Raw genomic sequence first — 22453 nt, 5'->3', positions numbered from 1 at the left:
CCCCACCCCCATGGCAACAAGTGGCCGAGGCACTGTTCTCGCAGCACCGCATCCTCGTGATGGGCGGGGCCGACGGCCGGAGAGGCGGGGCGACACTCCAGGGCCTTATAGGAAACGAGGCTAGGGGGCGGGGCGGGGCCGAAGACTGGGCAACGGCGGGGCGGGAGGAGAGCGAAGAGCAGTGGGAGGTAACTGAGGGGCAGAAGGGGAGGAGCAGGGAAGTGTGAGGAGCAGCGGGGGGAGGGGGTGTGTGTCTGGGAGTCGGGCTAGGAACAGGGAAGTGTGAGGAGCAGTGGGGGGAGGGGATGTGTGTCTGGGAGTTGGGGTAGGAGCAGGGAAGTGTGAGGAGCAGTGGGGGGAGGGGGTGTCTGGGAGTTTAGGAAGGAGCAGGGAAGTGTGAGGAGCAGTGGGGGGAGGGGATGTGTGTCTGGGAGTTGGGGTAGGAGCAGGGAAGTGTGAGGAGCAGTGGGGGGAGGGGATGTGTGTCTGGGAGTTGGGGTAGGAGCAGGGAAGTGTGAGGAGCAGTGGGGGGAGGGGGTGTGTGTCTGGGAGTTGGGGTAGGAGCAGGGAAGTGTGAGGAGCAGTGGGGGAAGGGGATGTGTGTCTGGGAGTTGGGGTAGGAGCAGGGAAGTGTGAGGAGCAGCGGGGGGAGGGGTGTGTGTCTGGGAGTCGGGCTAGGAGCAGGGAAGTGTGAGGAGCAGCGGGGGGAGGGGATGTGTGTCTGGGAGTTTAGGAAGGAGCAGGGAAGTGTGAGGAGCAGCGGGGGAAGGGCATGTGTGTCTGGGAGTTGGGGTAGGAGCAGGGAAGTGTGAGGAGCAGTGGGGGGAGGGGATGTGTGTCTGGGAGTTGGGGTAGGAGCAGGGAAGTGTGAGGAGCAGTGGGGGGAGGGGATGTGTGTCTGGGAGTTTAGGAAGGAGCAGGGAAGTGTGAGGAGCAGTGGGGGGAGGGGGTGTGTGTCTGGGAGTTGGGGTAGGAGCAGGGAAGTGTGAGGAGCAGTGGGGGGAGGGGATGTGTGTCTGGGAGTTGGGGTAGGAGCAGGGAAGTGTGAGGAGCAGTGGGGGGAGGGGATGTGTGTCTGGGAGTTTAGGAAGGAGCAGGGAAGTGTGAGGAGCAGCGGGGGGAGGGGGTGTGTGTCTGGGAGTTTAGGAAGGAGCAGGGAAGTGTGAGGAGCAGTGGGGGGAGGGGATGTGTGTCTGGGAGTTGGGGTAGGAGCAGGGAAGTGTGAGGAGCAGCGGGGGAAGGGGATGTGTGTCTGGGAGTTGGGGTAGGAGCAGGGAAGTGTGAGGAGCAGTGGGGGGAGGGGGTGTGTGTCTGGGAGTCGGGCTAGGAGCAGGGAAGTGTGAGGAGCAGCGGGGGGAGGGGTGTGTGTCTGGGAGTCGGGCTAGGAGCAGGGAAGTGTGAGGAGCAGTGGGGGGAGGGGGGTGTCTGGGAGGTTAGGAAGGAGCAGGGAAGTGTGAGGAGCAGTGGGGGGAGGGGGTGTGTGTCTGGGAGTTGGGGTAGGAGCAGGGAAGTGTGAGGAGCAGTGGGGGGAGGGGGGTGTCTGGGAGTTTAGGAAGGAGCAGGGAAGTGTGAGGAGCAGTGGGGGGAGGGGATGTGTGTTCTGGGAGTTGGGGTAGGAGCAGGGAAGTGTGAGGAGCAGTGGGGGGAGGGGGGTGTCTGGGAGTTTAGGAAGGAGCAGGGAAGTGTGAGGAGCAGTGGGGGGAGGGGATGTGTGTCTGGGAGTTGGGGTAGGAGCAGGGAAGTGTGAGGAGCAGTGGGGGGAGGGGGGTGTCTGGGAGTTTAGGAAGGAGCAGGGAAGTGTGAGGAGCAGTGGGGGGAGGGGATGTGTGTCTGGGAGTTGGGGTAGGAGCAGGGAAGTGTGAGGAGCAGTGGGGGGAGGGGGGTGTCTGGGAGTTTAGGAAGGAGCAGGGAAGTGTGAGGAGCAGTGGGGGGAGGGGATGTGTGTCTGGGAGTTGGGGTAGGAGCAGGGAAGTGTGAGGAGCAGTGGGGGGAGGGGGGTGTCTGGGAGTTTAGGAAGGAGCAGGGAAGTGTGAGGAGCAGTGGGGGGAGGGGATGTGTGTCTGGGAGTTGGGGTAGGAGCAGGGAAGTGTGAGGAGCAGCGGGGGAAGGGGATGTGTGTCTGGGAGTCGGGGTAGGAGCAGGGAAGTGTGAGGAGCAGTGGCCGGTATCTGGGTGGAGGGGGGGGGGAATGATCGGTGAGGTGAGTATTAGTTGTGTGGTGTGACTAAGGAGTCACGGGCCTGTGTAGATAAGCAGAGAGGAAGGCTGGGGAGTCTTTACTTTTTGGTGCTGTGGGAAATAGTCACTTCTTGCTTCTAAGGCCATAGGGCACAGGGCTGACAGTAGTTGGGCATCTTCCATGACGCTCTGGTGTTTACCAGCCTTTTCAAACTTATGCTTAGGGCCCTACCAAATTCAAGGCCGTGAAAAACGTGTCACGGACTGTGAAATCTGGTCTTCTTTGTACTTTTACCCTATACTATACAGGTTTCATGGGAGAGACCAGACCAGTGTTTCTCAAACTGGGGGTTCTGACCCAAAAGGGGTTTGTGGGGGGGGGGTTGTTACAAGGTGTAGGGGGGTCAGGGTACTGTCACCCTTACTTCTGCACTGCCTTCAGAGCTGGGTGGCCAGAGGGCAGTGGCTGCTGCCCAGGAACCCAGGTCTGAAGGCAGCGCCCTGCCAACAGCAGCACAGAAGTTAGGGTGGCAATACCCTGCCACCTTTACTTCTGCGCTGCTGCCTTCAGAGCTGAGCAGCTGGATAGTGGTGGCTGCTAGCCTTGGGTCCACCCCGAAGGCAGAAGTAAGGGTAGCAACAACATACCATGCCATTCTTACTTTTGCACCACTGCTGGTGGTGGTGCTGTCTTCAGAGCTGGGTTCCCCTGGCCAGCAGCCGCTGCTCTTCGGCCACCTAGCTCGGAAGGCAGTGTTTCCACCAGCAGCAGTACTAAGTAAGGATGGGGGTGGCAATACCGAGATTCCTTCCCTACAATAACCTTGTGACCATCGTACAACCCCCTTTTGGGTCAGGGCCTCTACAGTTATAACACTGTGAAATTTCAGATTTAAATAGCTAAAATAATGAAATTTACAAATCCTATGACCGTGAAATTGACCAAAATGGACCCTGAATTTGGTAGGGCTCTACCTATGCTATATAGCCTTTCAGGATCATTATGCAGTCAGCCAGGTTTCAGGTATACTCCTGAAGCTTTCCCTGCTGACCATCAGGGGAACCTCTGTGTTGCAGAGGCATTGTAGGCAGACTATGTACTTTATTCTTCTGCCTTCTCTATTTCCCCTGGTGAATCTGTCACTCCTCTACTATGTCAGTAGCATGCTCTGCCAGCAAAGAAAGTGACTGGGTAGGGAAAATTGTGGGGAAACAGAGGCTGAAAAAAGGACACAGAAAACAATGGGAGATGGAAAGGAGACCGAATCAGCCTGCTTACATTTTGTAGACAACTTAGCTATTGCTTGAAGTTTCCCTTTTTCTATTGTACTGAAAAGATGACAGGGAGCCTCTGTTGAGGGCAGGTGTTACACTCCAGCATAACTATTTGGCTACTTGGAGCCTTTGTGGATGTAAAGCTATGTTCCTCTGCCCTCCCACCAACCAGTCTTGCTATCTAGGCATCTTGTCCCAATCTTGCTACAGTTTGTTCTGTGACCAGTGCTGCCTCCTCCCTGACTGCATGGTGCTTCAGTGATGACTACTACCAGATACCATTTTACTGTCACTTTTCAGAGCAGAACAAAGCCTTATACTAATATAACTGAATTTTAGATAGCTGAAAATCTAGCTTGGCATAGTCCCTCTCATACTAAAAGGCTGTATCTTGTCACAAATTCAGGTTGTGCCCCAAGGAAATACTTCACATTCCAGAAGATCTCTTCAAAAAATGTTTCAGGTGAATTTCTTTTTTTACAGTAAACATTATAGGTGGGGCTGCCAGCCCCATTACTTAAGGTTGCCTGATACATCCCATAATAAGACTTTTGTTTAAGTTGCTTATAACTTTGCCAGACTTTAACTGTTTGGACTGATTATTTTCCATGCCAGCTGTTTGCTTCAGGCTGACGTTTTTTAAATTTCAGCCAAAACGCTTGACATTTTTGAGACTTGGGAAAGAATACATTGTTCTGTCAATGTGAAAAATTTCTTGTGATGCTTTCTTCAACATCTCTAGTGCCACCCTTTCTTTAGAACAGAGACTTGAAATTCGGCAGGGGGCCTTTTTATCAAGGATGTGCCTTTTGTCATCCCTGTGAAAAACTGTTGAAATTTGTTATTAGCCTTTGAAAATTTGCAGTTTGCACATGCTCAATAGAAACTTCTTAGGTTTTAGCAGTTAAATTCCAAATATTATTTCCACACTAGGCATGCTCCATGCTTTCAGTGCAGTTGCAGCTGTGGGCTGCTGCAGGTTGGGACCCAGCCGGGTACTAGAATGGAGAATAGGCAGCCGTCTTTTCCTGTGGTTTCAATGACCATCATCCAAGGAAGAGGAGAGTGCCTGGTCCGAATGCAGAGAGGATAAGAGCCAGACTGAATCAAAATCTGAGGATGGTGGGGCAGCTTTCTGATAGGCCCATTAGCCATATTCTGGGGTTGGGAGATTGGATTGGAGGAGTAAAACATGTAATTGATATAGTAACTACCTACTTAAAACAAGTTAGAAAAAATGCAGCTAAATTATTTTTTTCTTTTTAAAATCTCACTTCTGTGTAACAGCAAGGACATCTGAAAGCATCTTCTGTTGTGCAGTTCATGCCTACTTCCCTCTTAATATTGCCTCTAAACAGTGTCTTATGAAAGTTTTTTCATCCTAGCTATAGTACAATGGTTTCCAGCACTCTCCCATCCTGAGATGAGACATTTCATCTCTTAAAAAGAAGTTTGATTACATTTCATCTCAGTTACTGCAGCCTCCCTGCATTTCACCTTTTGCTTCTACAGTTAATCCAAAATGTTTGTGGTAGGATCATCTTTCTTCTGCTACTCCTACCATATCTGTCCCCTCATTGATCCTCTTTGTAATGGCATACTAAATTGTATTATACTGTTTGGCCACTAGGTGGTGATGTGTGTAAAATACCTTATTTAAAGGAACCTTACTCATAGCTGACAGCATTGAAAGATCTTATGGTATATATAAGCAAGTCGATATCTGGCACAGGAACATGACATTGTGTAAAGAGTAAACTAAGGCCACGTCTACACTACCCGCCAGATTGGCGGGTAGTGATCAATCTATTGGGGATCGATGTATCATGTCTAGTGTAGACGTGATACATGATACATCGATCCCTGATCGCTTTGCTGTCGACTCCGGAACTCCACCAGGGTGAGAGGCGGAAGCGGAGTCGACGGGGGAGTGGGGGGACGGGGGATTCTAAGTCAATCTAAGATACATCGACTTCACCTACGCTATTCTTGTAGCTGAAGTTGCGTATCTTAGATCGATTTTCCTCCTGGCCGCCCCCCCCTCTGTGTTGACCAGGCCTAAGAATAGAAACTAAAGGAATAAAGCAACAAAGGTTGCAGGATCTCATCAATATGCCACTCTTCAATGCCCCCAGAGAACTTCAACTTTGACAAACCTTCAGAATGAACTGACTAGAAACAATATTTGCAAGATCTTGCATTGCTACCAGTCACCACAAGGAAACTGATGATATACAGGTATCTTCTTTAATTTATGCTACGGGGAAGCCAGCAGAACTTTAAATCCTTTGACTTTACTGAAGACAGTCACAAAGATGACTTTGAAAGTTCTGACTATGTGATGCATGCTTTATACCTCAGAGAAATGTGATTTATGAAAGAGCATATTTTCACCAGAGAATTCAAGAACCAGGGGAAAATGTTGAATGTTTTATAAGAGCGCTGCATACATTGGCTGGAAACTGATTTTTGAGAATGCAAAACATTAAAATATCAGAGAGGTTGGTTACTGGGTTGACACACACAAACTTTTCACAGAAGGAAAAGGGAGCACCTTAGAGACTAACAAATTTATTTGAACATAAGCTTTCGTGGGCTAAAGCCCACTTCATCAGATGCATGCAGTGGAAAATATAGTAGGAAGATAGATAGATACAGAGAACATGAGAAAATGGGAGTTGCCATACCAACTCTTAAGGAGACCAATCGATTAAAGTGGGCTATTATCAGCAGGAGAAAAAAAAACTTTTGTAGTGATAATCACAGTAGCTACAATTGAAAAGAGATTTAACTCTATCTACAGCTAGACAGAGAGCAAAGCATTCTGAGCTAATGAAATAGCAAACCCTAGAGCAACTTGAAAAACTAGCCAAGAACTTTTAACACAAGTGTCTGTTTACAGTTTATCATAAAACCCTTCAGGCAAGGAGAGAGAGAACTCCCAGGATAAGAGGGACAAATTCCAGCCTATGTGCACAAGATGTGGAAAAAGTCAGATCCCAAGAGATGATGCATGTCAGCCAGAAGCACATGATGGTAATAACTGCATGAAATATGATCATTTTGTAGCTGTTAGCCATACCAAAGAAGTCAGGGAGTTGACTCATATTACAAACAATCAAGAGCCATTGTTTCTGGGATCTATCGCTTGTGATAACATGGAGACTGTCTGGAGAGTGAAATTGAATATTGATTGCAAGACTATTGACTTTAAAATTGGCTTAGGAGTTTATGGCACAGTCCTCTTGGAAGGGAGTTACAATCACCTTCAACCCCTCCCAGAGCTGAAGTTACCTCTCACAGTTCTAACTAGCAGTTCTGAACTGTATGCGCCAGTTCATCACAGAAGCAACCTACATTTCAAATGCCTAGCTTTTGTCTTTGTATGTGATCAAAGATTAACAGCTTTCTCAGCCACAGTGTGACAGCCATGGTTGGCATAGTGAGAAGGATGGAAGAATTTGTGGAGGATTTTGGACTGTTGAAAAAACATCCAGTACAAATTTACAATGTACAAGTGCTCTTAACCAGAGAGACCTTGGAAGAAAGAAACTAACCGCAGATTTATGTGATTTAGAGGACATCATTATCTGGTCGTAGTGGGCTATTTTTCCAGGTATATAGAAATAATGTACATGAAAGACATAACATTGCAGGGTTATCAAGAAACTGAAGTGCACTTTTGTTCATTTTGATATTCCAGAACAACTAGCAATGGATAATGAACTACAATTCACTGCAGCAGAATTTAATTCCAAATGAAATATGATTGTGATCATATTATTACAGCCCACATTACTCACGAGTGAATGGAGAGGCTGAGAGAGCTATATAGACAGCCAAGAAAATCTTGCATCAGGAAGATTCATTCCTTGGTCTTCTGAGTTACAGATCAACACCAGTAGTAGCTACTGGATATAAACCAGCACAACTCCTCATGGGAAGACCACTCAGTTTCTGTTCCAACTTTGGCTAGACATGAAGATATGTCTTCAAAGTGGCTAGACATGAAGAGAGTAGCCAAATTTGGTTAAAAAGGCTAAAAGAGCTTGTCATAAATATAAAGGGAAGGGTAAACCCCTTTGAAATCCCTCCTGGCCAGGGGAAAGCTCCTCTCACCTGTAAAGGGTTAAGAAGCTAAAGGTAACCTCGCTGGCACCTGACCAAAATGACCAATGAGGAGACAAGATACTTTCAAAAGCTGGGAGGAGGGAGAGAAACAAAGGGTCTGTGTCTGTCTATATGCTGGTCTTTACCGGGGATAGACCAGGAATGGAGTCTTAGAACTTTTAGTAAGTAATCTAGCTAGGTATGTGTTAGATTATGATTTCTTTAAATGGCTGAGAAAAGAATTGTGCTGAATAGAATAACTATTTCTGTCTATGTATCTTTTTTGTAACTTAAGGTTTTGCCTAGAGGGGTTCTCTATGTTTTTGAATCTAATTACCCTGTAAGATATCTACCATCCTGATTTTACAGGGGGGATTTCTTTATTTCTATTTACTTCTATTTTTTATTAAAAGTCTTCTTGTAAAAAACTGAATGCTTTTTCATTGTTCTCAGATCCAAGGGTCTGGGTCTGTAGTCACCTAGGCAAATTGGTGAGGCTTTTTACCAAACCTTGTCCAGGAAGTGGGGTGCAAGGTTTTGGGAAGTATTTTGGCGGGAAGGACGCGTCCAAACAGCTCTTCCCCAGTAACCAGTATTAGTTTGGTGGTGGTAGCGGCCAGTCCAAGGACAACGGGTGGAATATTTTGTACCTTGGGGAAGTTTTGACCTAAGCTGGTAAAGATAAGCTTAGGAGGTTTTTCATGCAGGTCCCCACATCTGTACCCTAGAGTTCAGAGTGGGGGAGGAACCTTGACAGAGCTTATTAACACTTTTACAACAGATGTCATTCAGTTAAAGAAACGCTGGGTCTATAACCTGGTGACCATATTCATGTCAAATTGGCCGGAGAAAAAAAGATGGACAACTCCAGTGGTGGTAAAGAAAAAGAATTCAGCATTATGACCATATGTGATCAGCACTGACAGAGGAGAATTCAGCAAAAACTATTGACAGCTACAGTTCCTCAGAAAGAACAATAAACAGAGCAAACTTTACAGAGGCAGATGCAGCACAAGAAGACAACTCCAAATTGACCACATTCAGTCTTTGCAACTAATAGATTACCAGATGACCAAGCTGTTACACATTCAGGACATGTAATTGGAAAACCAGTACTATTCAGACACTTAAGAGATAGATATGTACAGAACTTCAAAGATAGCATGAGTGTAAATGGCAAGAATGTAGAACTTAAAGAGGGAGATGTAATGGAATGCTAAACTGTCTTATACTGTTCAGTCACTAGGTGATGCTGTGTGTAAAACACCTTATTTAAACGAACCAAAGCCATACCTGACAGAGCAGTGAAGGATCCTCTGATGAACATGTGGTGTGTATAAGCAAGCTCTGTAGCCAGTCCATGTTCCTTTACCAGATATGACACCCTTCACTGGCTTCCTCTATTATTATTTTACATACAATTCAAGTTGTGTTCTTGCTTCAAGATTCTGCACCAATCTCTTCTTTCGTTTCTTCCTCCTTCCCCATTGCTTTTTATGTCTGTCTCAATCCTGTCTCCTAATTGTACCTTTGGTTTCCTCCCACTCTTGATTTTATGGTTACTTTCCACCTACCTGCTATGCTTGGAGAAGCTTCTACCTTCGTTTTAGTGCCAGGGACCTCCTCTTGCATTCCTATAAATCATGCCTTAAAACCAAGACCCTATCTAGTTTGCACAAAATGGGCCTAAATACTGCAGCATGGCCCTTCTGAAGAGCTCAAGTGCAGTAAGCAGGAAATTCTGCAGTAGACTCAGATTCATGGAGGGATTTATTGAACTAAAAGTGAATGAAAATGAATAATAAAATTGGTATAGTAGTCCTTTTTATTTTGGTATTGAATTCAATTTATTTTACACTGTTGCTGCATTTCTCAATTTTAGAGTATGGCAGAGTCTTGTAGGGACAAACACCAGTGCTGGATTACCCAATAGGCAGACTAAGCACGTGCTTAGGGCACCAGCAAAGCCGAACGCTCTTTTTCTCAGCTGAAAAGAATAAAAAACCCTTAGAGAACAATGTGTCAGGACAGACTTGATTCACTTTCCCTATTGTGTATGGAAGCGAACATGCTTCATCGAGTCAGCTTAGATGAACTTTGCAAAATTCCGGATATCAGAAAATCTAGAAAGAAGCTATTTTAATTTCAGCATACATGTTTTGTGTCATTTTGAAAAATAAAATTTTATTTTTCAGTATAGTATTATTTTTATTTTTAATTACATATGTGGGGGCACCATAATCTTTTCAGTGCTTAGTGTCTCTAAAGGTCTTAATCCTGGACAACACATAACTGCATTAGAAATTGTCAGCAGGAATGTGTGGGGTTATTTACAGTTGGGTAGGGGACAATTTTGAGATCTCTGAAAGCAAAGGAGTTTGGGATTGCTGATTACATTAGGTGGATGTTTTTGCTAAAATGAACAATGAAATAGTTAAGAATGATGACATTTTAACTTATCTTTAGGTTTCAGAGTTACCACCCCAATAAGATTAATAATACATCTCTCTCTGAACTTTTGTTTGAGGCTGTTCATAGATTTTACTGCATTGGTTTCATCATGTTTCATAGTTTTTCTCCAACCATAAAGTCTAGAAACCAATTGTTCTTTAAATAAGAGTTTAGATTCTACAGCAAGGGGTAGATCCTATAGCTAATTCCAGATAAGGGCTGTAGAATTTCAGAATACACAGGCTCCCTGTTTAATACATGTTTCTCCTGTGAATATTTCCATTGCCCGTATCCTACAGATAGTGTCTCTACACATCCTTGTTCTTGTATGGTTATCCTGTACATGAGTGACCTATTTGTAAAGTACCATATATATAGTATAGTGCTGTATAAATAATAATGAATTACTTGTATGCAGTGGTGTTGTAGCTGTGTCGGTCCCAGAATATTAGAAAGAAGGTGGATGAAGAAATATCTTTTATTGGACCAACTTCTGTGGGTGAGAAAGACAGAAGTTGGTCCAGTAAAAGATACTACCTCACCCACTTTGTCTCTCTAATGAACTACTTCTGAATTTATTATTTATTATTAATTATTTGTATTGCAGTAGTGTCTAAAAGCCCTGTTCATGGACCAGGACTATGCTAGGCACTGTTGAAACACATTACAGGAAGATGATGTCTGCCCTAACTAGCTTACAAACTAAAGTATAAGCCAAGAGACAACAGGTGGATACAGACAAATGGGGGAGCACAGGGACATAATGAGGCAGTACTGGTTAGCACGACAGGGAGAGGTCTCAACATACTAGCTGCCTAGCTGTTGCCAAGCTTTTTGTAGCCATCACAACAAAGGAGGAGAAATTTGACGGAGAACAATGAGATGGCTTTGTGGATGTTTATGGGAGCTCCTCCCATTTGTGAAGGGCAGCATGGTAGAAATCACAAAGGTACTTGTTTGAAAATTTTACAAGTGGATGATGAGGGCTGGTATCACTGAGAGTGGAGGCTGGAAATAACATCATAACAGAAATGAGAAATGATGATGGTTAGGGTGAAGCTACACCTCAAAGTGCCTTGAAAGTGAAAATTATTGGTTTGATGCAATGAAGAAAGGGAGCCAGCTGAGGGCCGCAAGAGAGCTGCGACATGGCAAGAGCAACGAGCTAGGAACATGATCTTTGTAGCAGTGGTTTGAATTGATGTAAATAGGGCAAGAGTGCACTTGTAAAGGCCAGAAGATGATGATGCAGTAGGTTGGGACAGGATATGATGAAGGACTGGATTAGAGTTTTAGCGGAATGGATGGATAGGAAAGGCTGTATCTTAGGCCTGGTCTACACTACGGGGTTAGGTCGAATTTAGCCGCGTTAGGTCAATTTAAAAATGACTGCGTCCACACAACCAACCCTGTTCCGTCTACCTAAACGGCTCTTAAAATCGACTTCTGTACTGCTCCCCGACGAGGGGAGTAGCGCTAAAATCAACCTTGCCGGGTCGAATTTGGGATAGTGTGGACGCAAATTGACGGTATTGGCCTCTGGAAGCTATCCCAGAGTGCTCCATTGTGACCGCTCTGGACAGCACTTGGAACTCCAATGCACTAGCCAGGTACACAGGAAAAGCCTCTTTCTGTAGGAATAGAGAGCACTTTTTGATGACTTACAAGAAACCTCTTCAGCCATTTTGGGAATGGCATTAATAAAAGCCAGAATTTCCTTCCTTTATCTTCAATCCGTGGCAGCACATATGCATGGTGATAAGCCAAATTCAGGCTGGTGTAAGTGGGTGTTTGGAAGGGTCTCTTATGTGTAAGGAATTGCAGACTGAGGCTGCTCCCAAAAGGTGATGGGGTACATGAGAACCAGGGCCGGCCAAACAGTTTTTTCCACCCCAAGCAGTGAAAACAACTGCCGCCGCAGACAGCAAAAGGAAGTTGCTGCCCATTTGCCGCCACGGCCAGCAAAGGGGAGAAGCTGCCGCCGAACTGCCGCCCCTTTCTAACGGCTGCCCCAAGCACCTGCTTGGAACGCTGGTGCCTGGAGCTGGCCCTGATGAGAACCCATAGTATTATGGGGTGTAATGTTTTTAATCTTATAAGTGGCAATAGGAGTCTAGAGATCATTCATTGTGTATCAATATATTTTTCCTATTGGCTGTTCAACTTTCCCTTCCCTTTTCATTTTGTATGGTGAATGAGTAGGATTTTACTGCAGTATATGCAGGAGTCAAGAGCTCACAGTGGAAATACAACTTTATTGAAGCTCGGCCTTGTGGGATCCCTGTTGTGGAGTAAGGCCACTTGCTCTTTTTATGTAGGCTAGTTAGGTGGTGGCTGTTGATACGAGAGAAGTTCAAGTAATCCTGTTATACCAATAAAATAAAAACCAGCAGGATTTTATTAAAGGGGAAAAGGCAAAATGCCACATTTATTGTGAATACAGAAAGAATCCTAGTAAGCAGTTAGTTATAGCTATAACGTGCCATTCAATTTCATATTTATACACACACACACACACAGGTTCTGCAAGGTTGTTATCATAGTTATCAGCCTTAGAGTTGCTTATGCCAAGCCACTGGACAGGTGGCCTGGACATGAGGCGGGAGCAGGGCTTTGTCAGATACACATCTGATGCTCCTGGAAGTTGGTTTGCAGAATCAGACCCCAAAGTTCTCACTTTCTAGAGTCCATTTTTATAGGATTTTCTTCCTATGCCAGTCTGTGGGAATTGCTTCACCATGTTGTTGCTGAATCAATCAGCAGATGGCACATTCCTGATGGCTCCGTGCTGCCAGATGTTATCTTGTTCTTTGGTTCTCCCATTCTTGAGGCTGTTGGGTGGATTCCAGTCTGCCCTCCGGGGGTCCTCTGGTTGTTTCCACTTGACGCCTTCTTCAGCTGATGGTCACTGGATTCTTAGGCTGGCACCTCCCTGGTCATTCAGTTATTATCCACACCAAGCATCCATCCACATACATCCTCTATTTCTATTTTAATCACAATTGTTAACAAAGCAAGATGAATACAACAAAAGGGCGGGGAGTCTCTGGGTGCTGTTTCTGTTGTTACAAAGTATTGCTTTGAGTCTTTCTCTGTGTGAATAATTGTTACAAAGAATTGCTTTGAGAACAGACTCTGTCTTAAAATGTTCTATGGCTTGCAAGTTTCACACAGAGAGGGAGAGAACCAGTACCAAAAACCAAGAGACCTCTTAATTAGTAATACCCTGGAATTTAAACTATGGGGAATTAAACTCATTTGTGATTTTAATACAGAACTTCTTTAATATGATCCAACAATCCAACCAGCTTTAAGGCTGTGAGGTGTAATGATGCAGGGTCCAGGTGTACAATCTTGCCTTGATTCTGGTCTAACAGAGACCCTCTCCTCCTCCTCTCCCCCACCCCCAAGGGCTGTAGGTTCGGGTATGGATAAAAAGAGTCAACCTCCCAGGAGTAGGTTTGGGTGGGAGTTAGTCCCCGCCCCTAACCATAATGGACAAAAATAAGGAGGAGTCTGGTGGCACCTTGAAGACTAACAGATTTATTGGGCATGAGCTTTTGTGGGTAAAAACCCCACTTCTTCAGATGCATGGAGTGAAAATTACAGATACAGGCATAAATATACTGGCACATGAAGAGAAGGGAGTTACCGTACAAGTGGAGACCCAGTGCTGACAAGGCCAATTCAGTCAGGGTGGATGTGGTCCACTCCCAATAAGTGATGAGGAGGTGTCAATACCAAGAAAGGGAAAATTGCTTTTGTAGTGAGCCAGCCAGTCCCTATTCAAGCCCAAATTAATGGTGTTAAGTTTTCAAATGAATTGTAGCTCTGCAGTGTCTCTTTGAAGTCTGTTTTTGAAGTTTTTTTGGTGAAGGATGGCTACTTTTTAATCTGTTATTGAATGTCCAGGGAGATTCAAGTGTTCTCCTGTTGGCTTTTGTATGTTACCATTCCTGATGACTGATTTGTGTCCATTTATTCTTTTATGTAGAGACTGCCCAGTTTGGCCAATGTACATGGCAGAGGGGCATTGCTGGCACATGATGGCATATATCATATTAGTAGATTTGCAGGTGAATGAGCTCCTCATGGTGTGGCTGTTGTAGTTGGGTCCTCTGATGGTGTCTCTAGAGTAGATATGGGGACAGTAAGGGGGTGGGGGAGGTGCTGAAAACAGCCCCCAGCCCATGCGGCTCTTCCTGGCCCAACTCTGGCTGGGGAGACCTCAGAGCTGCAGCCTGGCCATGATAAGAGCCATGTGGGCAGCTGTGGGGACCCTCCACCTGCCCTGGGTGGGAGGCCTACGGGGCAGGCACACGGGCTGCTCTCCTCAGGCCCCCTGCACCACGGGCAGGTGGAGGGTACGTCATGGCTCCCCACAGCTGCCTGCGCAGCTCTTACCATGGCCAGGCTGCGGCTCCGAGATCCCCCCACACCTGGCTGGAGCCGGGTCAGGGAGAGCTGAGTGGGCAGCTGTGGGGAGCTGGCGTGGACCTTCTACCTTCACCTCCCCTGGGCCAGGGGGGACAACATAGGCAGGCGGCTGTTTTCAGCTTCGGTCCCACCCCCACCCCTTCCAGCCCCCGCTCCCCAACTTTTGGGAAGGCTCTTACGCCCTTGGTCAGGTCTGGTTCTAAGCAGACACTGAACTCAAGTGGTCCCTGGGATGGGAGGAACCCCCTGGAAAGCTACAATAATAAGGAAATGCAACGTCATGTATAGTATGAGAGTGTTCAGGCTGTGTCAGAACTTGCTGTGAAGTTTTTACTAGTGTATATTATTGGCCTTTTAAAATCAATTAATGTTTGTACAAGTGCATTGAATAGATAAAGTGCTACATGGAACTACTATCATAACAGCCTGAATGCCAGCAACAGTTCTAGTTAAGGTTAATTCAGTTTCCATCCTAAAGCCATGTTTTCAGTCACTCAAAATTTTCTGATACTGATATATACCAGAATGAAACTTTACAGGACTCTCTCTGTCTTAAGGTGAATCATTTTTTGAAAGGCTAGTACATTTTTGGATATGATGAGTGGAAAAAGATAGTTTCTGTCAAAACAATTTTTTTCAAAGTTGTTTTTAACAGCTCTAGCATGAGGATAGAATGTTTAAAAATGGCAGGGAAAAGGCAAAGTGCTTTTCAGTAATGAAAAATATTCTCTGACTAGAGAAATAACTTTATAATTCAGAATCCTTTGTGCCTGACCTTTGCTTGTTCTGTTGATGCCTCTTGGGATACTTGCTATTCCACCTTTTAATTACACAATACTAATCACAGCTGTCACCTGAGATGTAGCCAACTGTTGCTGAGACAGAGAAAATAGATGACCTTGGCAGCAGTCACTCCAGAGTGACAGAGGACATAAATCCACCTAACACTGCTGAGTAGGACTGGAGCCATGGTGGGTCCACATCGATAGGTCTGTGACTTTTGGTTAAGAGGGTGCTATGGACAAATCACAATTCCAGCTGGAAAAGGTAGGGCAGTAGGCAGTTTAGATACTTTCCAGAATAATACAACTAATTCTGCAGAGTATAAAGAACGTTACACTTAACTGGTCATTTGGCTTATGTCTTGCCTGTAAGACAGGAAAATACTGAAGAGTGCTCCTCTTAGATAATCTGAATACATCTGAAACCCAAGTTACTGAAGACAGTTACCAGCTGGGATGGGATCCCACCACCAGATCACTTCCAGTGACAGTAAGACAATTAAAGCTTCTATATTATCAAAACTTGATTTTGAGGTAAGAGAGAAAGAGTCTTGTGTAGAAGCTACAGTTGTTGGAATGAAGCAGCATCTTAATGGGCTTGAACCAAACCCCATAGAAGACGATGGAAAGACTCCCACAAACTTCATTAGGCATTGGATCAGACCCTAGGTTCAGATGAGCATAAAACAGATGCAATTACATAAGCTAAAATAAATCACTAAAAGCTACATTTGAGACAGCAGGTGCTTTGACTGTACTAACAGGATGGTAAAATAAAAATATGACCGTGCAAGACAAGAGAATAAAACAAGCACGAAAAGATGGATTACTTTAAAGCTAATTAAATCATATAATTATTTTGCATTGCAATAGTGCCTAGAAGCCCTAATTCAGGACTGGGACCCAGTTGTGCCAGGTGCTGAACATATATGTACACAAATTCACGATCCATTTTGGTGAATTTCAAAATGGATTCCTAGGATTTAAAAAACCATAAATTTCATGATTTCAAATATTTAAATGTGAAATTTCACGGTGTTGTAACTGCAGGGGTCCTGACCCAAAAAGGAGTTGCGGGTGGAGGGGGTCGCAAGGTTATTGTAGGGGCGGGTTGTGCTGCTACTTTTACTTCTGCAGTGCTGCTGGTGGCAGCGCTGGCATCAAAGCTGGGTGGCTGGAGAGCAGCTGCTGCTGTGAAGGCCGAGCCGCCGCCAGCAGCAGCGCAGAAGTGAGGGTGGCATGGTCTGGTATCGCCACCCTTCCTTCTGCGCGGCTGCTTGTGGGGCGCTGCCTTCAGAGCTGGGCACCCGGCCAGCAGCCACCGCTCTCTGGCCACCCAGCTCTGAAGGCAAGCGCGCAACCTCCTTAAAATAATCTTGCGACACACCCGCCTCCTCCCCCCCCCCCCCGGCAACTCCCTGTTGGGGCAGGACCCCCAATTTGAGAAACGCTGGTCTCCCTGGTGAAATCTGTATAGTATGGGGTAAAAGCACACAAAAGACCAGATTTCACGGGTGGAAGACCAGATTTCGTGGTCCGTGACACGTTTTTCATGGCCGTGAATTTGGTAGGGCCCTGCGTATGAATAATGCTCTAAAGTGTTTATAATCTAAGAGAATATCAACTGCAGAAATACCCAGACAGGTAACAGGGCTTGTGTTAGCAGTAAGTGCAACTAGAATAGCACAGTTCTGAGGGAATGCTACGCATAATTAACCCACAGCTGACATTCTCCCTGCTCCGTTAAAAGAAAACAATTTAAAATGCATATTGCAACTTATAAATATTGGGCAAATGGATCACTGGCAGTGAAAAGCAGACTGAGAAAAATCCAAACAATCAGGGAATGAAAGCTGCTCAGGAACCAGAGAATTATATGAAAATACTTGTTGCAACTAATCTAATCACTGAAACATGGAACAGCCTGAAAAGTAGGTAAGGTCAAGGAGCTTTAAAATTGTGGAAGCGCTTGCATTGCTAAAGCCTACTGTGCTGGAGTGCATTGTTCAAATTACAAGACAAAAATTAACTGTTATGTTGGGGCCAGGCTACAAAGTCCTCTCAAGGAATCTAACAGAGTGAATGTAATTCTGGTGCACTGTCTTCAACTGTCCTCCAAGAGAAGAAAATAATCTGAAAGAAAGCTAGCACCAACAGAGAATTGTTTCTTGAATATGGGAAAATTTTAATTCTCCCTGACCTGAGCCTTCGCAATCAGGTAAGGAGACATGAGATAAATGTTAAAACAATTCCAAGAAGAGAGCATCAAAGCTTCTTTCCCTGTTCCCTGCAACTACGCATGTGCATTACAAAGAGAAACCTTCCATTATTTCTGGACTTCCTCTTTTTTTCTTTTTCTTTTAAACTTAACCAGGAGGAGTGTGTTACATTTAAAAGAAACTGAATAAAACTCTAAGTGACCCAGGACTGAGTATGTGAGCCACAGGCTTTTTATCTTGTATATACATCTTTGGTAAACAATTTAGCAATTATTCACAGTGACTCATGAGACAGGAGGAAATTTAATTCAGCAAAGAATCTTGGTGGGCTTTTGGACTTATTTTCATCTTTTTAAAATTTGTTTTAATACACTAAGTGTAAAACCACCATTAGGAAGAAAATTATAGAAGGACTATTTCAGATTAGAAGAGTTATAAATACATATTCTCTGATTTGGCACTATGGGTGGAGAAAGGAAGGTATCATCCCCCAGTTTAACAGTTTTAAAGGTTCTAAAACTGTTTTAAAACTTCAGTCCTGCAAACAATTAGGCAGAGCTTACCTTTCAATGCTTCAGATAGTCCCACTGTAGTCAATGGGACTATTCACAGGCTTAAAGTTAAGTGTTTGCAGAACTGGATCATAACTCTTTAAAATGTTTCCCTATTGACATCAGTAATTATAAGAAAATATGTGAGAGTCCCTTGGAATTTTATAAGAATGAAACCAATAGGGGTCTACAGAAATTACTCTTTCAACCTATACAATATGACAATTATATCCCCTATACGAATTCATATAAAATCAGGGAGTCTCTTCTCTATTAAGTTTACAAAATGCATACAAGGTTACCATTTTCTATTAAGTTCTATAGGTCTCTTTCATAAGGCATAGAAGATCAATTTTAAAATAAGGTAATTTTGTTATTTTATCTCTTCCTAAACAGAAGTCAGACAAAAATTATAATGTTGAGAAACAAAGATCTTTGTTTCATGTACTTAAAATAGATAAATAAATACTTATTAAAACTCTGAAAATATCTGAATATTTAGCACTGGTTAGACGCTTAATTCTGTTTGTCATTTTGGCTGTAAATCAAAATTGATAAAGAATTTTGAAGTGTGATGTTGGCTGCATTTATCACAGAAGTTTAATATACCTGCAACAGTATTTGTAAAAATAATGGTTTCAGGTATCTAAGGAGTAATTCTGTGTTCTTGTTTCTTGCTGTAGGGCTGAGCTGTCCATCTTTTCCTCAGCAGAAGGTTAGGATGTACGTGAGGTCCTGATCCTGCAAACATTTAAACATGCTTAACTTCATGGATTGTCCCACTGAAATCAATGGGACTGCTTGTGATAGTGAAGTTAAGCATGTGTATAAGTGTTTGAAGGATTGGGGCTTTACCAATCCCAACAGAGTATTCTCAGTGTACATGCTGCTACTGAACATTGCAGGGAAATGGTTTTAAAAAGAAGTGCCATTACAGACATTTTGTTTAGGTAGAACTTGCTATCACTACATCAGAAATGTTTCAGAGTAGCAGGCTTATGCTCAAAAAAATTTGTTAGTCTCTAAGGTGCCACAAGTACTCCTTTTCTTTTTACATCAGAAATGAAACTTGCATGTGCCCATAATTGACTGTGTGAGGGTTGCTGTAACTTGCACCCTCTCCTATGGGCTACTGCACTAGCAAGAATAGTCAAAATGTAGGCTACATTGGTCATCACACCCCCTCCTACTCCTGAATGCCACCTGTGCAGGCAAAGGGGCATAAAGCTAACACTATGGCTCATATACAGAGTTTCTTGTGTCTACCCTGGAGAGGATGATCCTTATGGCTCCTGTGCACCAGCAAATTCCCCTGATGCTTGGATGCAGGGTTTGTTTCCTCCTTTAACGGTTATGCCCCCGGATCTACATATGAAAGGGAAGTTCTCAGATGAGTTACTGACAAAGGAATCAATGTAAATACTCAAGGCTTGTCTTCACTGCTAAAAAAGCTACAACTTTTACCTCAGGGACCTAACACACAGGAGCTATTCTGAGGTTAAAAAAACAGTGAAGACGAGGCACTTCAGTTTTACTGCAAAATTAACTCACCAACGTAATCCCAGGTGGGGATATAGAGATGACCTCAGCCAGTTTACCTTCTGATAAATCTGAAGTGCCTTGTCCTCACTGGTATTTACCTTGGGAAAGCTCAATCTTGGTAATTACTGAGATGAAAAATGTACCTGTTTTTAGCATGGAAGACAAAGTACCAAGCTGAGGGAATGTGAGTGATGAAGTGATGTGATGAAATGAGTGAAGACTCACATCATTGTAGATATAAAATGCTGCTTTTGTTCAAAACATTGCAAAAGCTCATTAAAATAAAGTATCTTTAAAAAAACCCCACAAACTTTTTCTTTTTTGGACATATAGTCTTGCTATTAACTTGCAGTGTGACACAACCAGGGCCACTCCATCTCTGGTCCTTATGCAGGTATACAGGGAGGAGGACACACAGAGCCATCCCCCCTACCTCCCACTCCACACAAGGGTTAGAGATAGTCCTGTGCTTGGGAGACGAATCAGAGGAACCATGTCTCTCAAAGTGTATGATGATGTCCCTTCAATGCAGGTCCTAATTACCAATTTCAAATAAGTATTTAACTGGCAATCAACGAATAGTGTGCTTTTCTCATTCCTTAATAAAAGTCAACATGAGAATTAGAAAGATGAAAGAAAAATTTGGATACTAAGTTAGGCCTGGTCTACATTACCAAGTTTTGTCACCCAAAACTGCTTTTTGTTGACCAAACTGCGGGAGTACACACTGCGATGCAATTTTTGTTGGGAAAAATGCCCAGTATTGATGACTAAATGCATCTACCCTGATGAGAGACTTACGTCTTTTTCCTCTACTTTTTTTTCAATAGAGTGTCAGTGTAGACACCACGCTTGATTTCATCGCTTTTATTGGCCTCCAGGAGGTGTCCCACAATGCCCATCATGACCGCTCTGGTCAGCGGTTTGAATTCCACTGCCCTGCAGCCAGATAAACGACCATCCATCCCTCCCCCTTAGAAGCCCTGGGAATTTTTGAAATTCCATTTCCTGCTGGCTCCATGTGGAGAGGTCTCCTCGCATCTTCCCAGGTTACCATGGCAGGTTATCACACTAAACACTATCCCGCTTGGACCACTGCGGAGCTGTTGGATCTGATCAGTATATGGGGAGAAGAGGCTGTGCAGTCCGAGCTGTGCTTGAGCCGTAGGAAATGGGATACCTACAGGCACATTTCTTGAGGCTTGTGCAAAAAGGGCTATGATCAGGACACGCTGCAGTGCAGAGCGAAGATAAAGGAGCTGAGGCAGACGTACCATAAGGCGACGGAGGCAAACCGACGCTCTGGTGCTTCACCTAAGACCTGCCGGTTCTATAAGGAGCTGAACACTATCCTCAGTGGTGACTCCCCCTCCACTGCCAAGAGATCTGTGGATACTTTGGGGGGAATGGATGCGGCAAAGAGAGGACCTAACCCGGAGGACGAAGTTATTGATGAAGAGGTGGAGTTAGACGAGGATGTGCAGCTCCCAGTGGGGTCGCCCAGTGGGGCAGGCAGCCAGGAACTGTTCTCCACTCCAGAAGTGTCTGGCCAGTCGCAGCAGTCACTCTCCGGGGAGCAAGAAGCAGGAGATGAGATACCTGGCAAGTGGCTGTGGTTTGTGTAGTGCGGAGATGGGTTCAGGGTATAGAAATGTGGGAGTCTGGTGGTGTTTCTGTGAGCTGGACATTTCCCTGTGTAGCTAATCAGTACAGCGGAACAGGGTGTTGATGCAGCCAAAATCTCCCACCAGGAATCCTCCAGAGATCTCTCCAGGAAAGTTTCCTGGAGGTACTCAGTAATCCTCTGCGGCAGGTTGCATAGCAGAGAAGCTTTGTTCCATCCCCCATGGTAGGAAACTTTCCCATACCATTCAGCAATCACTTGTGCGGGGACCAAAGCGGCACATAGGCGAGCAGCATAGGGAACAGGGTGGAAGCCACAAGCATACAGTAGATGTACCCTCGCTTCCCTGCTTACCCTTAGCTGTGAGATGTCTGCTAGAATGACCCCTGCCTTTGGGAAAAGTGTGGGAGAATTTTAGAATTTATTCCTTAGAATGCTGCATGAGCCTTGCAGACACTGTGCTCTCTTTTCCCCATGTGGAGCAACCCCCCTCTCCCACCAACACTCACCATGCTTTAGCTGTTCACAGAGATGTGTGCCTAGCTAGGGTCAGTGAGACAGTGTGATTACAATGTTGCAAAAGGTGAATTTAACTGAAATGTTACTATGCTGTGCATGAATTTAACAATCCTGCTTCTGTGCATTGTCCCCTGTGCTTCCCCAGATGTGGACTTCAGGAACACCCCATGCACTCCTGCCGAGCATCTCCACCAGATAAGAAAGCGCCCAAGACACAGCAAAGAAGACATGTTCCAGGAGGTACTGCAGTGTTCCAATGCAGAAAAAAGGGAACATAAGGAGTGCTGGGAAGCCAAATGGCAGGAGAGAAAAGAGAATCAAGCGTTTGTTAAAGACGCAACTGAGAGGATGATTAAAGTAATGGAGGAGCAAACGCAGATGCTGCTGTCCTTAATAGAGCTGCAGACTGAGCAGGTCCATGCTCACCCTGCCCAGCAACACATTCAGAACACTTTTCCATGCCCCCATCCAACTCCACCTGCACGTTCCTTTTCGCTTTCGGGGCGTTCTCGGTTTCCCCTTCACTCCACCCCCTCGGAGAACTTTAACAATGATAGCTGGACCTACACACAGTTGTGAAGGTCTGTCCTTCCCTGGTTCCTCCTTTCCCATCAGGCGTTTATGTGTGCTCTTTCTTGTTCAGTAAAATCGAGGAGTTCTTAAAGGGTGATTCACCATTAATATTTTTTCTACAAATTGAGATTGCAGGCACTACGAATACATGCACAGGCATTGTTATCATTTTCTTACAGGCATGTAAGGCCA

The 22453-nt window shown here is 44.8% G+C and overlaps 1 long non-coding RNA gene across 1 annotated transcript; it reads left to right on the top strand.

Moving 5' to 3' along the window:
* Positions 1 to 131: 131 nt before the first annotated feature.
* LOC140911973 (uncharacterized) lies at positions 132 to 22246 on the top strand. The gene is made up of 3 exons (XR_013635749.1): positions 132 to 188; positions 3860 to 3916; positions 21834 to 22246. It is a non-coding gene; the product is annotated as an uncharacterized LOC140911973 (long non-coding RNA).
* The last annotated feature ends 207 nt before the right edge of the window (positions 22247 to 22453 follow it).

Source organism: Lepidochelys kempii, chromosome 5 (assembly GCF_965140285.1).
Source record: "Lepidochelys kempii isolate rLepKem1 chromosome 5, rLepKem1.hap1, whole genome shotgun sequence".
NCBI classification, from domain to species: Eukaryota; Metazoa; Chordata; order Testudines; family Cheloniidae; genus Lepidochelys; species Lepidochelys kempii.
The sequence above is the reverse complement of the archived record's forward strand: the minus strand, read 5'-3'. Positions and strand labels throughout refer to the sequence as shown.